The 19,724-nt window shown below is 37.9% G+C and overlaps 1 non-coding gene across 1 annotated transcript; it reads right to left on the bottom strand.

Annotated features, from left to right (window-relative positions):
- Positions 1–17,620: 17,620 nt before the first annotated feature.
- On the bottom strand, positions 17,621–17,726 carry LOC121231083 (small nucleolar RNA R71). Its single transcript, XR_005929151.1, has one exon. It is a non-coding gene; the product is annotated as a small nucleolar RNA R71 (small nucleolar RNA).
- Positions 17,727–19,724: the final 1,998 nt, after the last annotated feature.

The following is a 19,724-nucleotide window of genomic DNA, read 5'->3' as shown; positions in this document are numbered from 1 at the left end:
AACATGGGGCTACTGAATTTAAAGCTACGGATAGCGACGATGCCGAGCAAGCTGAATTTTGGTTGGACAACACTATCCGGGTACTCGATGAGCTATCTTGTACACCCGATGAATGCCTAAAGTGTGCTATCTCCTTGCTACGTGATTCAGCCTACTATTGGTGGAGTACTCTGACTTCTGTCGTGCCCCGGGAGCAAGTAACTTGGGAGTTTTTCCAAACTGAGTTTCGGAAAAAGTATATCAGTCAGAGATTTGTTGATCAAAAACGGAAGGAATTTCTTGAGCTTAAGCAAGGTTCTATGTCAGTTACTGATTACGAGCGAAAATTTGTTAGACTTAGTAGATACGCTCGGGAATGTGTTTCGTCCGAGGCTGTCATGTGTAAACGCTTCGAAGATGGGCTGAATGAAGATATAAAAATGTTCGTTGGCATTCTTGAAATACGAGAGTTCGTAGTACTTGTCGAGCGAGCTTGTAAAGCCGAAGAGCTTAGAAAGGAAAAACAAAAAGTTGATGTGGGAACTGGGGAGTTTCGTAAAAGATCCTCGGGAAAGTCTCTTCGACAGGCATCGAAGAAATTTCGAGATGATGTGGGCCGGTCTAGAGGCACTTCGGGCCTTTTTAGACGAGATCGTGATCGACCCCCTGTGGGTACACGAGGCACTTCGGTTGCCAGTGTTGGGAACGAACGTCGAGGCCGAACGGAATGTCGACATTGCGGTAAATGGCATTTGGGGAGTTGTAGATTCCATGACCGCTCCTGTTACAAGTGCGGATCAGTGGACCACTTCATTAAAGATTGCCCGAGGCTGTCTGAACAGAATGTAAATCAGAGTGGGAAACCGGGTGCTACCACTGCTCGAGGTAGACCATCTAGAAATACGGGCAATGCTAGTGGTGGTCAGAGAGGATCTAGAGATGCTACGACCAGATCCGAGGCTAGTGCACCTGCTAGAGCATATGCTATACGTGCCCGCGAGGATGCTTCTTCGCCTGATGTTATTACCGGTACTTTTACTCTCTTTGATACTAATGTAATTGCTTTGATTGACCCCGGTTCTACTCATTCTTACATATGTGAAACCTTAGCATCCAGTAAGACTTTACCTATTGAGTCTACTGAGTTTGTAATTCGGGTGTCAAATCCCTTGGGTCGTTACGTGCTTGTCGACAAAGTGTGTAAGAAATGTCCCTAGCAATTCGAGGTTCCTGTTTTCCAGCGGACTTAATGCTTTTGCCGTTTGATGAATTTGATGTTATCCTTGGGTTGGATTGGTTGACCGTGCATGATGCGGTTGTGAATTGCAAAAGCAAGACTATTGATTTGAGGTGTGCAAATAACGAAGTAATCCGAGTTGAGTCTACGGACTTGGATGGGTTGCCAGCTGTAATATCCTCAATGTTGGCCCAGAAATATGTAAGAAAAGGGTGTGAAGCATACCTTGCGTATGTACTGGATGACCAAGAACTAGAAAGGAAACCTGAATCTGTGCCGGTGGTTTGTGAATACCCGGATGTTTTTCCTGAAGAATTGCCGGGTTTACCACCTGTTCGGGAGATAGAGTTTGGTATTGAGCTTGTACCTGGCACTACGCCGATTTCGATAGCTCCGTATCGTATGGCACCAACTGAGTTAAAAGAGTTGAAAGCTCAGCTGCAAGAATTGACGGATAGAGGTTTCGCTCGGCCAAGTTTCTCACCTTAGGGTGCACCAGTATTGTTCGTGAAAAAGAAGGACGGAACCATGAGGTTGTGCATTGACTATCGTCAACTGAATAAAGTGACGATAAAGAATAAATATCCATTACCGCGTATCGATGATTTGTTTGATCAACTAAAGGGGGCCTCAGTGTTCTCAAAAATAGATTTGAGATTGGGTTATTATCAGTTGCGGGTTCGAGATTCAGACGTACCCAAAACTGCTTTCAGAACGAGGTACGGTCACTACGAATTCTTAGTGATGCCGTTTGGGCTCACTAATGCCCCGGCAGTATTTATGGATTTGATGAATCGGATCTTCAGACCATATTTGGATCAGTTCGTAGTTGTGTTCATTGATGACATCTTGGTCTATTCAAGAGATGAGAACGAACATGCTGAGCACCTGAGACTAGTGTTGCAAATTTTACGGGATAAGCAGTTATATGCTAAGTTCAGTAAGTGTGAGTTCTGGTTAAGAGAGGTTAGCTTCTTGGGTCATGTGGTATCCGCATCGGGTATTCGAGTTGACCCGAACAAAATTTCAGCCATACTTGACTGGAAACCTCCGAGAAATGTTACTGAAGTTCGGAGCTTTTTGGGGCTCGCCGGTTATTACCGACGATTTGTGAAGGGTTTCTCGATGATAGCCACACCAATGACGAAGCTACTTCAAAAGGATGTTAGGTTCGAGTGGACGGAGAAATGTCAGAAAAGTTTCGACCAACTGAAAACTCATTTGACTGAAGCTCCAATTTTGGTGCACCCCGAATCAGGTAAAGAGTTTGTCATTTATAGTGACGCATCCCTACTTGGGTTGGGTTGCGTATTGATGCAAGAAGGTCGAGTCGTGGCCTATGCGTCGAGACAATTGAAGCCACACGAGAGGAATTATCCGACCCATGATCTCGAACTAGCTGCCATCGTATTTGCTTTAAAAATATGGCGACATTATCTGTTTGGTGAGAAGTGCCATGTATTTTCGGACCACAAAAGTCTCAAATATTTGATGACTCAACGAGACTTGAATCTGCGACAAAGACGTTGGCTTGAGTTGTTGAAAGATTACGAGCTTGTCATTGATTACCACCCGGGAAAGGCTAACGTGGTTGCGGACGCCTTAAGCCGGAAGTCATTGTTTGCTTTGCGAGCGATGAACGTGCATTTGTCTGTTCTACCAGACAATGTGTTAGTAGCTGAATTAAAAGCTAAACCATTATTGACTCACCAAATTCGTGAAGCTCAGAAAGTCGATGATGAATTGGTTGCAAAACGGGCTAAGTGTTTTCCGAATGAGGGATCAGAGTTTCAAATTGATGACGATGATTGTTTGAGGTTCAGAAATCGGTTGTGTGTTCCAAGGAATTCGGAACTCATTTCGATGATTCTGAACGAAGCCCATTGTAGCCGAATGTCAATTCACCCGGGGAGTACGAAAATGTACAACGATTTGAAACGTCAATTTTGGTGGCATGGTATGAAACGGGACATCTCCGACTTTGTTTCGAGATGTTTAATATGTCAACAAGTGAAAGCGGAACATCAAGTGCCTTCAGGATTACTCCAGCCGATCATGATACCCGAGTGGAAATGGGATCGAGTCACAATGGACTTTGTGTCCGGACTGCCCTTGTCAGCAAGTAAGAAGGATGCGATATGGGTTGTTGTTGATAGACTGACTAAGTCGGCTCATTTCATCCCCGTACGTACGGATTTTTCATTGGATAAACTAGCTGAATTGTACGTTTATCAAATTGTGAGATTACACGGGGTACCTGTTTCTATCGTGTCGGATAGAGATCCGAGATTCACCTCACGATTTTGGAAGAAATTGCAAGAAGCTCTGGGTACCAAGCTGCATTTTAGCACTGCTTTTCACCCGCAAACCGATGGTCAATCCGAGCGGATAATTCAGATACTTGAGGATATGTTGAGATGTTGCATCCTCGAGTTCAGTAGTTCATGGGAACGGTACTTACCTTTGATTGAATTCGCTTACAACAATAGTTTTCAATCAAGTATTAAGATGGCACCCTACGAGGCTTTGTACGGTCGTAAATGCCGTACACCATTGTTTTGGACCGAGCTCGGTGAAAGTAAAATTTTCAGAGTTGATTTGATTAAAGATGCCGAGCAGAAAGTAAAGGTAATCCGTGAAAGTCTGAAGGTAGCCACAGATCGTCAAAAGTCGTATGCGGATTTGAAAAGAAAAGACATTGAATATCAGGTTGGAGATAAAGTGTTTCTTAAGGTTTCGCCTTGGAAAAAGGTACTCAGATTCGGCCGTAAGGGCAAATTGAGTCCGAGGTTCATTGGGCCGTATGAAATATCCGAAAGAATTGGTCCAGTGGCATATAGATTGATTTTACCCCCTGAACTTGAAAGGATTCACAATGTTTTTCATGTTTCGATGCTTCGACGTTATAGATCCGATCCGTCACATGTGATTAATCCCTCGGAAGTTGAAATTCAATCTGACTTGAGTTATGAAGAAGAACCGATTCGTATCCTAGCTCATGAAATGAAAGAGTTGCGAAACAGAAGGGTTCCGTTAGTTAAGGTGTTATGGCTCAAACACGGGATCGAGGAAGCTACTTGGGAAACTGAGAGCTCGATGAAAGAACGATACCCAAACCTATTCACCGGTAAGATTTTCGGGGACGAAAATTTCTTAAGTGGGGGAGAGTTGTGACAGCCCAAAACTGACCCTAGTCGGGAAGTGGTTTCGGGACTGCTAAACCGAGTCTTATAAATAATTAAAAGTTATATTCTGTGTTTATGATGTGAGTAAATGCATGTGTGAAAGTTTCATGCATTAATTTGATCATCTTTATGTGAATTTATTAATATGGACTTATATGAAACTTTGTTGGAAAGTGAGAGGTTAATTTTACAATGGTCTAATAGTACATGCATTGAAAGGAGTGGTTTTGCATGTCAATTTACCCATGATAAACATGGTGGCCGGCCAAGGAAAGAATATGCTCCACTAATTCAAAAATTAAAATAATTTTGTATTAACAAATGATTTAATAATTGAAATTAAAGGAAATAAAATATGAGAAGTGGGAGGAGAAACCAAAGTGTTTCATCTTTACTTCTCCATTGCCGAAACTAGAAGAAAGAAAGAAGAAAAACTCTTGTTGAATTTCGGCTAAGGTGTTTTGATACAAAAAGGTATGTTTTATGCCACTCTTGAAAATGTATGCATAATTTGGAGGATTGGTTTAAATTTTACTTGAATCTTGGATTGAAATTAGGTTATTTATGAGGGTTGAATTGCGGCCTAGGAACTTAAAATTTTTAGTAGAAGTTTTGATGACATTAGATGGATAGTTAGGTTGGATGTGTTAAATTGTTAATTGTTTTAGCTTGAAAGTTAAGGTTAATATGGTTTATGGGATTGCCGAATCTAATTTAGGGAGAAAGAAAATATATGTATTCGGTTATGCTATTGATTCTTGGGGAGATAATGTTTAATGTATTTTTGTTTATGTTTTATAAAAGCACTAGTAATTGAATTTGAGAAATTTTAACTTGTTGATGGGAGGTGTTGAACGTGATATTCGGATGTGTTTCAAGGAATGACATTAGGGTAGCTAGAGTCTAAGAACTTTCGGTCAAGGACTATTGTGTGAGCAAATTCGGTATAAAGGTTTAAATGTTAATTGCATTGTATTTAATGTTTAAAGAATAGGTAGTAGCTAATTAAAGTTAAGAAGGCTAGAATTTCTTTTAAGGGAGGTGTGACCTTAATATGAACAAAATAGAATCAGCCTTAAGCTTGACTAAATGGTTCGGTTATTATTAGCTTAGAAGAAACCTATATGAAATTGTTGATAAATGGTGAATTGGTAATAATCTACTTGGGACAGCAGTAGTAAGGTGATTTTCGAAAATCGCCATAATTTGTAGGAGTTGAATTAGAAGCTGAGTGAATTATGTCATTAAAGCTTCAAGGGTCTATTTTCTTACAAAAGAAACTATAGAAACAAAAGAGTTACCGATCTAGAGATATTTGAAGTATTGTGGGGCTGAGTCAAAATGACTGCTGGATTCCCTGTTCTGTTTTAGAAAATCATTATAAATTGTACAAAAATGGTTATAAGATAAAATTTATATGCTTAGACTCCTTAATGAGTCTAGTTTCAAATGAGATTAAATACAACACATTTGGAATTCTGTAAAGTGAGAAATTGGATTCGTAGTGAAGAGTGGTCAGAATAGTCAAACAGTGAAACAGGGGAAACTTTAAGAAAAATCTGGTATTGATTGGCCAAGCCTAAAATTCTGAAAATTTTATGGGTGGAAGATATACGAGTCTATATTCAGGGAAAATTAACGGAAAGTGATTTGGAGTCTAGTAGCTCCAGTTATAAGTAATTTAGTAACTACTGCTCAGGAAAACAGCTCGTAGTGAATATGTGATTTTGTTGTAAACATTAATGAAAGTTTGCCGATGAATTATTTATTGATTAATATAAAGCTTACTATAATCTATGTGTGTGAAAGTCGGATCAATATATATATTATTCTGAAAGTAATACTTGAATAGTCGATTAATGACTATTTTAAATTTTGTTGAACTTAAGCTCAAGAGCAAGGGGGAACTAGATCCGATAAAGGGAAGGAAAAAGTAATTGAATAGCCGTTGAAGTCGTTCGACGACATTTGAGGTAAGTCTTCGAGTAATGACCCTACTTGAATTATATTGAAATGAATAGTCATACTATGACGGATAGTCGAATGTGCTTAGAGACTATCTTATAAAGCCAATTGAAATCATGCTCTTTGTGTGTGGCTACTGAGCCGAAATTTGAAAGGTTTAATAAATGTTTCGTGTTTGAGCCTTAGTAACGAAGAAATGATATGGATGTGTTATGATTATTGATATATGTGTGCGTGAACATTGGATTATATCCGGGCTAAGACCCGAAGGCAATTATGCGAGTTGATATATCCGGGCTAAGACCCGAAGGCAATTATGCGAGTTGATATATCCGGGCTAAGACCCGAAGGCAATTATGCGAGTTGACATATCCGGGCTAAGACCCGAAGGCAATTATGCGAGTTGATATATCCGGGCTATGACCCGAAGGCAATTATGCGGGATGATATATCCGGGCTAAGACCCGAAGGCAATTATGCGAGTTGATATGTCCGGGTTAAGACCCGAAGGCAAATGTGTTTGCGGCTGTATTCGGTTAAATACCGAAGAAACTTGGGTTTGAATGTGAGCGTTTTGTGCTGTAACTAATTTAATAAATATGCTCGACCAACCCGAACGATAAGGTATGTTTGCATGTGCATTGGAAAAGTCGATTCGTTTTAAATAGTATTCGTGTGATCGGCTAACGAATTTTCGGCTTTTAGAAAGGTTGATACCTTGTGTAAATATGTTGATGAAGTGTGAAGTAAGTATGATTATGAGAATGTGTGTTAATAAAGTGACTTAGTTAGCTATGTGAATGTAATACTGTAGTCAAAGCCGATTTCATTACTTGAGACTTACTAAGCTTAAAATGCTTACCCGGTTGCTTTGGCTCTCTGTTTTATAGATTTTGTTCGTCAGCTATCGGATTCGGGATCAGCGAAGTCGAAGTCATCTACACTATCAAAGCTCTTTTGGTACTCTTTTAGTTAAACTCTGGATATGGCATGTATAGGACTACCCCCTGTTGTTTAAGTTCTTATTGTGATGTATGTGTGTAAAGCCATGCGAAAATGGCTCGTAGAAGTGGAGTATGGCATTAGACCATTTGTGTTTATGTATGTATATATGGTTTCACGATGTGACTATGGTTTGAAATGGAAGTGTTGGGCTAATGATCAGCCATTGGAATGGCTAATTATGATCACATGTGGACCTATGTATGGCAAAACCCTAGTTGGTCCATGGTAACCACAAAATAGGTAAAGTTTACCTTGAAAACAGATGCTGACAGCAACAGTGGTGTAGATTTGAAAAATCACAAAAATTCGTAGGAGTGGAATTAAATAGTGAATAAATTATGTAATCGAACCTTGATGAACCTACTTTCATATGGAAGTAACGAAACAATCATATGAACAGTACAGTAAGAGATATTCGGGTTCTTGTGGAACGGGGCCAGAACAGTTTCTGGATTCTCTGTTCCGCCTTTGGAAATTCACTATAAATTGACCAGAGATAATTAGGGGTCATACCATATATTCATGGTTTCCTCTCTGAGTCTAGTTTCCATAGAAACAAACGGCATCAGTATTGAAGCTCTGTGCAAAGAGATATCCAAGTCGTAATGGGAAGAGGTCAGTGTAGTCGACCCCTGTAACATGGGAGACTTTGACTAATAAACTGTACTAATTGGCCGGACCAAAAATTCTAGAAAAAAATACATAGGTGGGGACATGAGTCTAGTTTCAGGGAAAAATCACAAAACTGATTTTCGAGTTGTGAAACTCAAGATATGATTTTTGAAGCGACTAGTACTCAGACTGGGCAGTGTCTGGAAAAAAATTTTAAAAGTCTGTCAACACCTCGTATTCGACTCCGGTGACGGTCTCGGGTTCGGGGTGTTATAAAAATTGTTGAAAACATTTACTTGTTTAAAAGAAACTATGTTCTATTTGTTTTTACAAAAACTCTAAAATTTAAATATTGAGTAATTTAGTTTTGAAAAACACTTTACAGAACAAATATTTTGAAAGTTCATTTGTTTATTGAGATATCATCTTAAGTTATTAAAATAAGAAGTTTGCAATTTTTTTAAATATGTTCTTAAAAATGCTTTTGGTAAATATCTGTCGTAGCGAAATTTTGAAAATACTTAGAAAATCATAAATTTATAAGTTTAGTTAAAATGAAGTGAAAATAAAAAGTATTTTAAATTACCACAATTCAAATTATTTGTAAGCCCATCAAACATGCATGCATGACAGTTTAAAATTTTAAAGTAAAAATAACCCAATAAAAGTCCAATATAACAACCCAATACTTTATAAACCATTTATTAAAAATTGATCTGAGAGGCTCCTCCGTAAGTTGAATCCAAGCCCTATGTCCATGAATCACCTGAAAAGGTTATGAAACTAAAAGGGTGAGCTTTTAAGCTCGGTATGAGTCCTATAAAAAATTAAATAACAATAAGTTAAGTAAATATAAGCACATACTTATCATGGAACATAATCAATTTTATGCACATGGTCATGGCAGTGCAATTTTTTGTAAAACCATTATGCAAATGTAACAGCTCGTTTTTAGGTCAAATCAGAACAGTGGTTTTGATACCAAAAATTTAAAGTCAAAATATTCATTTTATTATTTTAATAAGGTCTACAACATGATAGATTACTTATGTGAAAGTTTCATTAAGAAATTTTATTTTTTAAATGCTTAATTCGGTAAAAAGGACTAAATCGTGTAAGGCGCAAAAGTTGAGTTCGATTGTTTAAAAATATTAAAAACTATGGTTTATTAATATGGAAGTCCTTATCATGTAATTAGTACATTTATAATGTAAGTGGAAAATCTTGGACATTGATTATATGATATATTAATGTTTTATAATAAGATTATTAAGGTACATTGATTATTAATGTTAATATTATTAAAAGAAAACCAAATTTTGTTTCTTCCTTCATCTTTTAACCAAAAATTTAAGGAAGAAGAAACAAAAATAGGGTTTTACATTCGACAAGCATAAATTCTTCAATTAGATCAAGATAAGCCGAGATCGAGTTTAGATTAGGGAAAAGGAAAGATCGACGAATAGCCGATAGTTTTTATCCCAGCAATATGAGATAAGTTCGTATAATTAGAATCAAACTTCTATATATTTGAAAATATTTGGAATGAATATTTGTGATTGAGTAATTGATGTACTTGAAATGTAAATGTCTTATTAATATATATTATAGTTGTTACCGAGCCCCGTTTGAACTGTTGAATTCATAAGATACGAGTCACTTGTCACTAGGGTTACCGATTTGGTAGCTTACGGATATATCAGCTCGTAAGAGCTTACTATTTCAGCTCATTGGAGCTTACTGTTTCAGCTCATTGGAGCTTACTGTTTCAGCTCATTGGAGCTTATCGTTTTAGGTCGTATGAGCTTACTGTTCAGCTCGATAGAGTTTACCATTTTAGCTTAATAGAGCTTACTGTTCATTAGCTCAGAAGGAGCTTACCGATCATAGCTCGAATGAGCATAAATGATAATGAATTGACAGATTACTGATGTTATTCACCCGAGTATCCTTTGAATTTCTAATAGGTTCAACGGGCACAAATAATGTTATACGGATGAGTCACAATCTATAAATGTTGCTTATGTTATCTATGATATATGAATTTGGAATAATGCAAAGTATTGTATTAATGGATGGTTTTATGTATTTTTACAATGACTAACATGTGATGAATACTTGTGGTTAGGTGTTTGTAAATTGAATTGGTTGCACTCTAATTATTGCTTTGATTATGTATTAAATGGTAAGTTTAGTTTAAATTATACGGGCTTACTAAGCTATAAAGCTTACTCTGTTTCTTTCTCTATGTTTTATAGAGGCTCTTTAGCCCGCTCGTTACGGACAAGTTGGAGTTGCACATCACACTATCCAATTTTCGATTGGTACTTATGAACTTGTGAAATTATGTAAATATGGCATGTATAGGTTAGTTTGGATGGTGTTAGTTATGGTCACTTGAAATTATACTTTTGGTATATCTTGTGTATGAGTTAAGCCATGTGATTTGGCTTATTTTGGTACTATGTTTTGGTTGAATTAAATGTTCAATTATGGTATGTTGTAGCAAGGTAATGATGGAATGAAATTATACAGATGAAGTTTTGATATGTAGTTGTTAAATGAATGGATTATGTATGATGTTAAATAGGTATTTGGGCATGTAATTGTTAGGTTTTGATATGGAAAATAATGTGTATTGAAATGGTTATCTTGGCTACCTATTGAGTTGTAAAATTGTGGTTATCTATGCTTATGAATGCTTGTGTTTATAGGGTGGCAAAATGGCTTTACAAATAGCCTATTTTTGTCCACACGAGCAAGGACACGGGTGTGTGTCTCAGCCGTGTGTGACATACGGTCATGCTGTACGGCCGTGTGTCCCCTGGAGTACCCTTTCGAAGTAAGTCAATATACCCTACAAGGTTTGGCACGGCCTAGACACATGGGTGTGTCTACTAGCTGTGTGTGGCATACGGGTCGACACATGGGCGTGTGGTCAGCCGTGTGGTACAAGTCAGTATACCCCCTAAATGGCACACGGCCTAGCACACGAGCATGTGACTTGGCCGTGTTGATACGTCAGTATACTCTCCAGTTTTCACACGTCCTGGCACACGGGCATGTCCTTGGCTGTGTGACACATGTTAGTATGTGTGCCCTGTTTCCGCACGGTCTAAGACACGGGCATGCCTACTAGTCATGTGAGGCACACGGTCTGTTCACACGAACGTGTGATACTTGAAATGTTGATATTTTTCTAAGTTTCCAAAATTTTCATATTTTACCGATTTAGTCTCGAATGCATGATTGAAGCTTTGTATGCTTGATTTAAGTACATATGGAATGTGAATGAATAATATTGACTGAAATAAGATGTTATTGGATAAATGATTGTTCTAAATTGAGTTACAAGTCCGGTAATGCTATTTAACCTATTCCGGTGATGGTTACGAGTTAGGGATGTTACATTTGTTGGTATCAGAGCTACAGTTTAGTCAATTCTAGGACTAATATAGCGTATGTGAGTCTAGCTATACATGCCATATATAAAACTATGATAGTGTGATGACTCCTGACATTTTCAAATGTGTTTTATATAGTAATGAATCTCGAACAAGCTTTAGTAGATGACGTCGAAAGTAACGCGTCAGCTCCCGCTCAAGGGATAGTGCCTATGAAATCTAGACCAATGATAGGTAGTCACGGGGGTGAGGCTAAAAAAGCTTTCTTTAAAATATTGAACGTGTGGTTCACACAGTACATTCATACGAACCCAGCTATTCAGCAACCTCCACCCCTACCTATTCCCCAACCGACCCCTGTAGTTCCTTAAGGTATTAATCTTCTATGGTTAAATTAACCGCCTATTGATAAGGTACAGAAACACGGAGCTGAGGAATTCAGAGCCACTGTTAATGTTGATCTTGAGAGAGCAAAGTTTTGGCCTGAGAACCCAGTTTGGGTATTTGACGAATTATCCTGCACACCTGAAGAATGTTTAAAATGTATAGTATCACTGTTAAGAGACATCGCATATCAGTGGTGGAATACCTTGATATCTGTAGTTCCGCAAGAAAGAGTCACTTGGGATTTCTTTCAAGTTGAATTTAGAAAGAAATACATTAGTCAAAGGTTCATTGACCAGAAAAGAAAAGAATTCCTTGAATTGAAGCAGGGTCGTATGTCAGTCAATGAATATGAAAGAGAGTTTGTACGACTCAGCAAATATGCTCGTGAATGCGTCTCTTCTGAAGCTATAATGTGTTAGTCAGAATTCTTGAGCTGAAAGAGTTTGTTGTTTTGTTTGATCGGGCTTGTAAAGCTAAAGAGCTTTGCAAAGAGAAAAGAAAAGCTGATTCTATGGCTAGAGATTCTGGAAAGAGATTTGTGGGAAAATCACATTAGTCAGCATCAAAGAAGAAACTATTATCCGCGTTTTATGGATTCTATGGGAATTTCGATTAGAGATAGAGATGCTAGACAATTCAGTTCTAAACCTCAGACGACATCCGTTACCAGTGTGGGAAGTGTTAGAAATGCTGGACCTAAATGTAAACATTGCAAGAAGAAGCATTATGGTGAATATAGATTAGTGAGCGGAGCTTGCTTTAAATGTGGATTGCTTGATCATTATCTTCAAGACTATTCAAAAAAGTATTTTTATATATCTTTTATTATTATTCATGCTATTATCATGCAATGCCACAAAAGTATTAATCATAATCTATGAATTTTTGAATTTAGATACATTCTTCCTTGTCCACTCATTAAACAAAGTAATGGTTTTGATTGCAGGTTCAGAATGTCGTCTTCACGTGGTAAAATGGCCGTTATCCCAGCTTCAAAGAAAAGGAAGGGAGCATCGGGTCCTACCGCAGAAGTTCGTCACACTTTCCTGAGGTTCCCCATCGGGCCCCAAGAAGAACTATTCCAAATACTCAGGGCCTGACCTTTAATTGCGGGCTGCTGCATTGACTAGTCAGTAGAACAAGTTCAGTTGGATGAAGCGATTCGGGCCCTCCTAACCACCGACCCTTGGGAACTGTTCTTTGGGATCATCGAGCCAACATACCTCGAGATCACGATGGAACCATGCTCAACATTCCATCTTCAGACCATAATGATGAACTACGATGATCCCGGCACAGTCCAGTTTTGCCTAGGCGGGTTAGTCCGCCAGCTCAGCATCCCAGAATTTGGTAAGGCACTGGGTTTATATATAGTGGAATTCAAGGAGGAGAATGACTTACATGCTCTCAACCGCCACATCCATCATTTTCCTTCACGATGCTGGGACGCACTAGTATCAGGTGGGGCCACCTACAACCCTAGCCGTTCCAAGGCATCGGCTCTTCCTCCCTCTCTGAGGTACCTACACACCATTTTGGCTTACACGAGTACAGGACGGTGAGAGAGCACTGGCATCGCCAACACTCACGACGCCTATTTTTTATGGTGTATGTCGCATGGGCGCATCATTGACCTTGCCTATTTCATTGCCCTCGCGATTCAGCACCAGACAGAGCGGCATAAGAAGGGGGTCATTTCCATTGGCCCCTACGTTACTCTGTTGGCTCGACACTTTGGGCTCCTCAATACCGCAGCCCAAGCATCATCCTTGACCCTCATTGGCCAGATGCCTCCACAAGGCATCTCGAGCATGCTTAGCATGAGGATGATCAAAAAGCGCTGAGGAACCTACCCTCCTCAATATCGTCTCGCCCAATCTATCGAGGGGAGGCCTATGAGGACATTCCTGATGATGTCCCTCCATAGCACGAGGACCTACTGACTCAGCCACCACCATCCTCTCGTCCAGTTCATGCGGCGGCTTCATATGCTGACATCTCCGAGCGTCTCACTCGATTTGGGTTGCAGTGTATTCAATGATTTGACAACATTGATGCTACTCTACAGCAGATTTGTCAGCACGTCCACCTCTCATCGCTAGTCCCACCTCGCGAACCATCCAGCGATGAAGATGTTTAAAAACATTCATTTATTATTTTATGTTTTTAATTTTTATTAAAACTACTTTTTATTTTTATTAGATTTTAGAATTTTTTTAATTATCAATTTCAGTTAATTCTTTATGAGTAATTATTCTTCCTAATATCCCCTAAAAAGTTCCTGATCTTATCACAGTTATATAAAGCTCTTAAGCTCATCATCACATAGGAACTAAAAACTCCACTAGGAAAGGTTCTCCACAACTTCCATGTCCTAATCGACCATGACCATAGGTACCACTAGATATAATATTCTTTTGGCGCAGGACTTATGGGCTAATGAACCTCTACCACCGCCGGAGTATCCTCCTCCATTCTCGCACCGATTACTCTCCAAAACTCCAGTTCGAGGAATTCATCATACAGGAAGTTTCACTTCTCTCCCTATCTTATTTTTATATTCTAATATCTATCTTTGTACATTGAGGGCAATGTACATCTTAAGTGTGGGGGGTATTTATTTCATTATCAGAAAAATCCCTGAATGACTACCTTGTTCTCTTGAAAAGCTCTCATATCGTATTTAGGATAAATTTTGATTGATTTATGAAGTTGATTGATATATCTTGAATTAAAATATAGGCATTTATGCATTGATTGTTTAAACCTCAAGACATTAGAGAATCAATCATGATAAGTTGGTTTTTAAGATTTTAAAATTTTAGGTTGTTTCCCCAAAGTTTAGGTATTACTTTGAGTTGGATTTCACAAGTTTTAAAAATCAAAAAGCCATTATTTTTGTGAGATTTTTAAGCCTTTTGAGCATCTATTAATTCTTTCATGCTCACTTTTTTTATTGCTTTGAGTGCATCAGTATTGAACTGTTATTCTAGAACTTGCTTTATTGCTTTGAGTGCATCAGTATTGAACTGTTATTCTAGAACTTGCTTGATTATGCATGTCAAGACCACACCATTTGGTCTGATATGTCAAGATGATAGAGGGACTTAGGATTAACCCAATCATGCCATGAAAATCCCACCTCCACGATTAACCCTTAGTAAACTCCCTTGAGCCTAACAAGCCATTTCTTGTATTACCCTTAATATTAACCCTTAACCTATTATTGTTGAAATCCCTTAAATTAATTTGATCCCCATTTTTTGTCGAGATTGAAATTGAAATAGTTGCTTAGCTAAGTTTTATTCTACTTTGTATTTAACTTGTTCTTAAAAAAATGTATACATCTTAATAGTAGTAATCTTCTAAGCTAAATATTCAAATTCCATATTCTGAGAAAAGCTCTGTTGTACGCAATTGATGACTAGCTATTTTTCTAGTTAAGTAAATTTTCAACTCAATCTCGATTCTAACCCTTTCTTTCAGTTTGTGACCACACCCCTAACCAACCCTCATTACAACCCTCTAAAGACCTTTTGATTGATGTATCATCTTAAATTATAGTGGTGGAGATTTGATTTTCATGCAAGCCTATGGTAATGACTTTTCATTATTGAGTATTGAGTGCTTCATTTATTGTCCTTAAACACCTCGAGTGATTTGAGTGAATCTTTAGTGAGGATGTAAAACTCTGTGATATTCTGAATCAAAGGTAATTACATAGATGAGGGGAGACACCTACGTTTGCATGATTAAATACTCAACTTGGAATGTTTGAAACTTTTATTTTCTTTTAGTTGAATTCTCAATGTATGATTACCTATAGATTATTTTGAGATATTATCGATAGAAATTATAAGTTAAGAAGTATTTATTTTTATTATGAGTTGAGAATTTTGCTTGAGGATAAGTAAATGCTTAAGTGTTGGGGTATTTGATAAACCGTAATTTATACATATTTTTACCCCATGTTTAACACATTTTATGGATGATTTTCCATTAGAATTGGTGAATTCGATGCTTCTAATACTTTAATATCATGTTTTATACTTAGGAGATCATATGAGAGGGAAAGGAACGAGAAACGGGCCAAAAACAGAGAAAATGGGCCAAAGTACGAAATCAACACGGCCTGGACCTCCTCACACGGGCAGACCAACACGGCCGTGTCAATTTGGCAGGCTCGAGCATGGCCTGAAGTAATCGCACACGGGCGTGTCACACGGGCATGTCCCTACTAAGCCTAAGTCGAGTCAAATTCGAAAAAGGCTAATTTTGAGGGCTTTCAAGCATTCCAAAGCCTATAAATACACCCTAGAGGAGGAAGAAAAGGGGGACACAAAATAGGGAGTAAGGAATTACTCCAAGGAAGCCAATTAATCCATCTTAGAAGCCGGATTCACCATTAAGACTTTAGATCTCTCCTCAATTTCCCCTTCAGGAGTTTTGGGTTTTCTTTATGTTTTGTATTCTTTTTTATTCTGAGATGTTTTCTTATTTAGTTATGAACTAAAACTCCAAGATACCTAAGGGGAATGAAACCTAAGACGAATCTTGTTATTATTTTCTGAATTGTATGATAAATATTTAAATTGTTCTTAATTATGTGTTCTTAATTATTGGTTTGATATCCCAGGATACTGGTTCAAGATAAGCTCTTATTCAGAGGAGGAATAGACCCTGTCTAAGAGTACATTTGTCATAATTAAGCGGAGTTGTTTACGCGCCTAGACATAAGGTGACAAGATTTTACCGGATTAAGGTGAAACCTAATAAGGGGATCCATAGTTCGAGTTAATACAACCCTCGGGTGTTAATTAGAGAAAGGTCTCAATTATTCAATCTAGGGATTAGACGTTATTAGTCTTGAATAGGGATAATAACATAACTTAAGGATCTCTACAGAACAAGTTAAGTGAATAAATCGTCTGATTCGGAGCCAAAATAACAAGCATAATCTAGGTGGATTTTTCCTTAGGTATTGTCTTAATTCAATCGATTTTCCCAAAAAAAATTCCCCAATTCTATTCTCTGTGAATTCTTAGTTTAGATAATTAGTTAGTTAAAACAAAACCTCTTTGTTCTTAGGCTAGATAATAAAAAGGCAGTCATTACTAGTACTTTTAGTTTCTTTGGGTTTGACAATCCAGTCTTGCTAAAACTATACTATTGTTCGATAGGTACACTTGCCTACATCGCTATAATAGTTAGTTTCAAGAACGATTAACTATAAATATTTAAAACCTATCATGAAATCTCACGATCAAGTTTTTGGCGCCGTTGCCGGGGAACTAAGATATTAGGAACGCTTAATTTTTATTACTTTAGCCATTTATTTTTCTTGAAATTTAATTTAATTTAATTTATTAGTATTATTATTATTTATTAATTTACTTTTTTTCTTTCTCTTGGCAAGTTTTTATAGTTTATGACTAGAAGAAACCCGTCAGGACCACTACTTTTTAACAAAGAAATCGATCCCATAGTTCACAGAAACCAAAGAGAAATAAGGCGAAGCTTAAGATACACAGAGAACGAGTAAGAGGACGATACTCAACCCCCAACTGAAGAGATGGCTGAAAACCAAGACAACCAGCTACCTCCTGCAATTGCAGTTAATCAAAATCCTGCTCCACGCATTATGTATGATTATGCTAAACCTTCTTTAACAGGAACTGAATCGAGCATAGTTAGACCTGCAGTAGTTGCAAATAATTTTGAACTAAACACTAACACTATTCAAATGATACATCAATTTGTTCAGTTTGATGGTTTGCAGGATGAGAATCCCAACGGTCACTTAGCAAACTTCTTAGAACTATGCAATACATTTAAAATTAATTTTAAATTACATAATGATATCTCTTCGTTTGTGCAGATGGACTTAGAAACTCTTTACGATGCATGGGAGATATACAAAGACTTACTGAGAAGGTGCCCTCACCATGGGTTGATGCTTTGGCTACAGGTTCAAACGTTCCATAATGGCCTGAATTCTTCAACTCGAATGGTTGACGCAGCTGCTGGCGGAATCATCAATAATAAAACACCTGAAGATGCCTATGAGTTTATAGAGGAGATGACACTGAATAACTATCAGTGGCAAGTCATGAGGGCTAAGCCAACTAAAACAGCGGGCATTTATAAAGTCGATTCAGTTACTATGCTGTCAAATCAGGTAGAACTTCTAAATAAAAAGATTGATGGTTTACTTGGTTCTACTCAGGTACATCCAGTAATAAGGTGTGAGACGAATGGAGGAGGAGCATGCACAGAGTATCAACCCTAGCATCGATGAGGAAGAAGTCCAATATATGGGTAACAATAATTCTCGATCCCAAAATAACCCATATAGTAACACCTACAATACAGGTTGGAGGAACCACCCAAATTTCTCATGGGGAGGTCAAGGAAATCAGAGACCATCTCCAGGCTACCAATAACCACCCTACCAATAGGAAAAGAAGTCGAACCTTGAAGAGATGCTATCTAAATTTATCTCGGTGTCAGAAACCCATTTCTAGAACACCGAGAAAGCACTTAAAAATCGACAAGCATCGATCCAAGGGCTCGAAACTCAGATAGGCCAGCTTTCCAAACTAATCTCCGAACGACCACAATGTAGCTTGCCAAGTAATACTGAACCCAACCCAAGGGAACAACTCAACGTGATTGATGTTCAAGATGAAGAAAGATTCGTTGAGCTTGAGCCAGAATCGAGGCAAGAAACTATGGTAAGCAAAGGTTAAGGTGAGGTAGGTCATAATAAAAACAAATTAATGAATGTAGAATATAAACCTCGTGTGCCATACCCCAATGCGACAAGGAAAGACCGCTCAGATGAACAATTTGGTAAATTCCTTAAACTCTTAAAAAATTACATATTAACTTATCGTTTATTGAAGCCCTATCGTAGATGCCAAACACAATGAAAATTTTCAAGGAGCTTTTAGCAAATTCCATATTACTAGTAGTAATCTTCTGAGCTAAAGAAGTCAAATTCCATATTCTGAGAAAAGCTCTGTTGTACGCAATTGATGACTAGCTATTTTTCTAGTTAAGTAAATTTTCAACTCAATCTCGATTCTAACCCTTTCTTTCAGCTTGTGACCACACCCCTAACCAACCCTCATTACAACCCTCTAAAGACCTTTTGATTGATGTATCATCTTAAATTATAGTGGTGGCGATTTCATTTTCATGCAAGCCTATGGTAATGACTTTTCATTATTGAGTATTGAGTGCGTCATTTATTGTCCTTAAGCACCTCGAGTGATTTGAGTGAATCTTTAGTGAGGATGTGAAACTCTGTGATATTCTGAATCAAAGGTAATTACGTAGATGAGGGGAGACACCTACGTTTGCTTGATTAAATACTCAACTTGGAATGTTTGAAACTTTTATCTTCTTTTAGTTGAATTCTCAATGTATGATTACCTATGGATTATTTTGAGATATTATCGATAGAAATTATAAGTTGAGAAGAATTTATTTTGATTATGAGTTAATAATTTTGCTTGAGGACAAGCAAATGCTTAAGTGTGGGGGTATTTGATAAAGCATAATTTATACATATTTTTACCCCATTTGAATTGGTGAATTCGATGCTCCTAATACTTTAATTTCATGTTTTATGCTTAAGAGAACATAAGAGAGCGAAAAGAACGAGAAAAGGGCCAAAAACGGAGAAAATGAGCCAAAGTATGAAACCAACACGGCCTAGACCTCCTCACACGGGCACAACCACACGGCTGTGTCAATTTGGCAGGCTCAAGCACGGCCTGAAGTAGTCGCACATGGGCTTGTCACACGGGCGTGTCCCTACCAAGCCTAAGTTGAGTCCAATTCGGAAAAGGCTAATTTTGAGGGCTCTTAAGCATTCCAAAGCTTATAAATACACCATAGAGGAAGAAGAAAAGGGGGACACAGAATAGGGAGTAAAGAATTACT

This window comes from Gossypium hirsutum, chromosome A06 (genome assembly GCF_007990345.1).
Source record: "Gossypium hirsutum isolate 1008001.06 chromosome A06, Gossypium_hirsutum_v2.1, whole genome shotgun sequence".
In the NCBI taxonomy this organism is placed as follows: Eukaryota; Viridiplantae; Streptophyta; class Magnoliopsida; order Malvales; family Malvaceae; genus Gossypium; species Gossypium hirsutum.
This window is presented reverse-complemented; position numbering and strand designations above follow the sequence as displayed.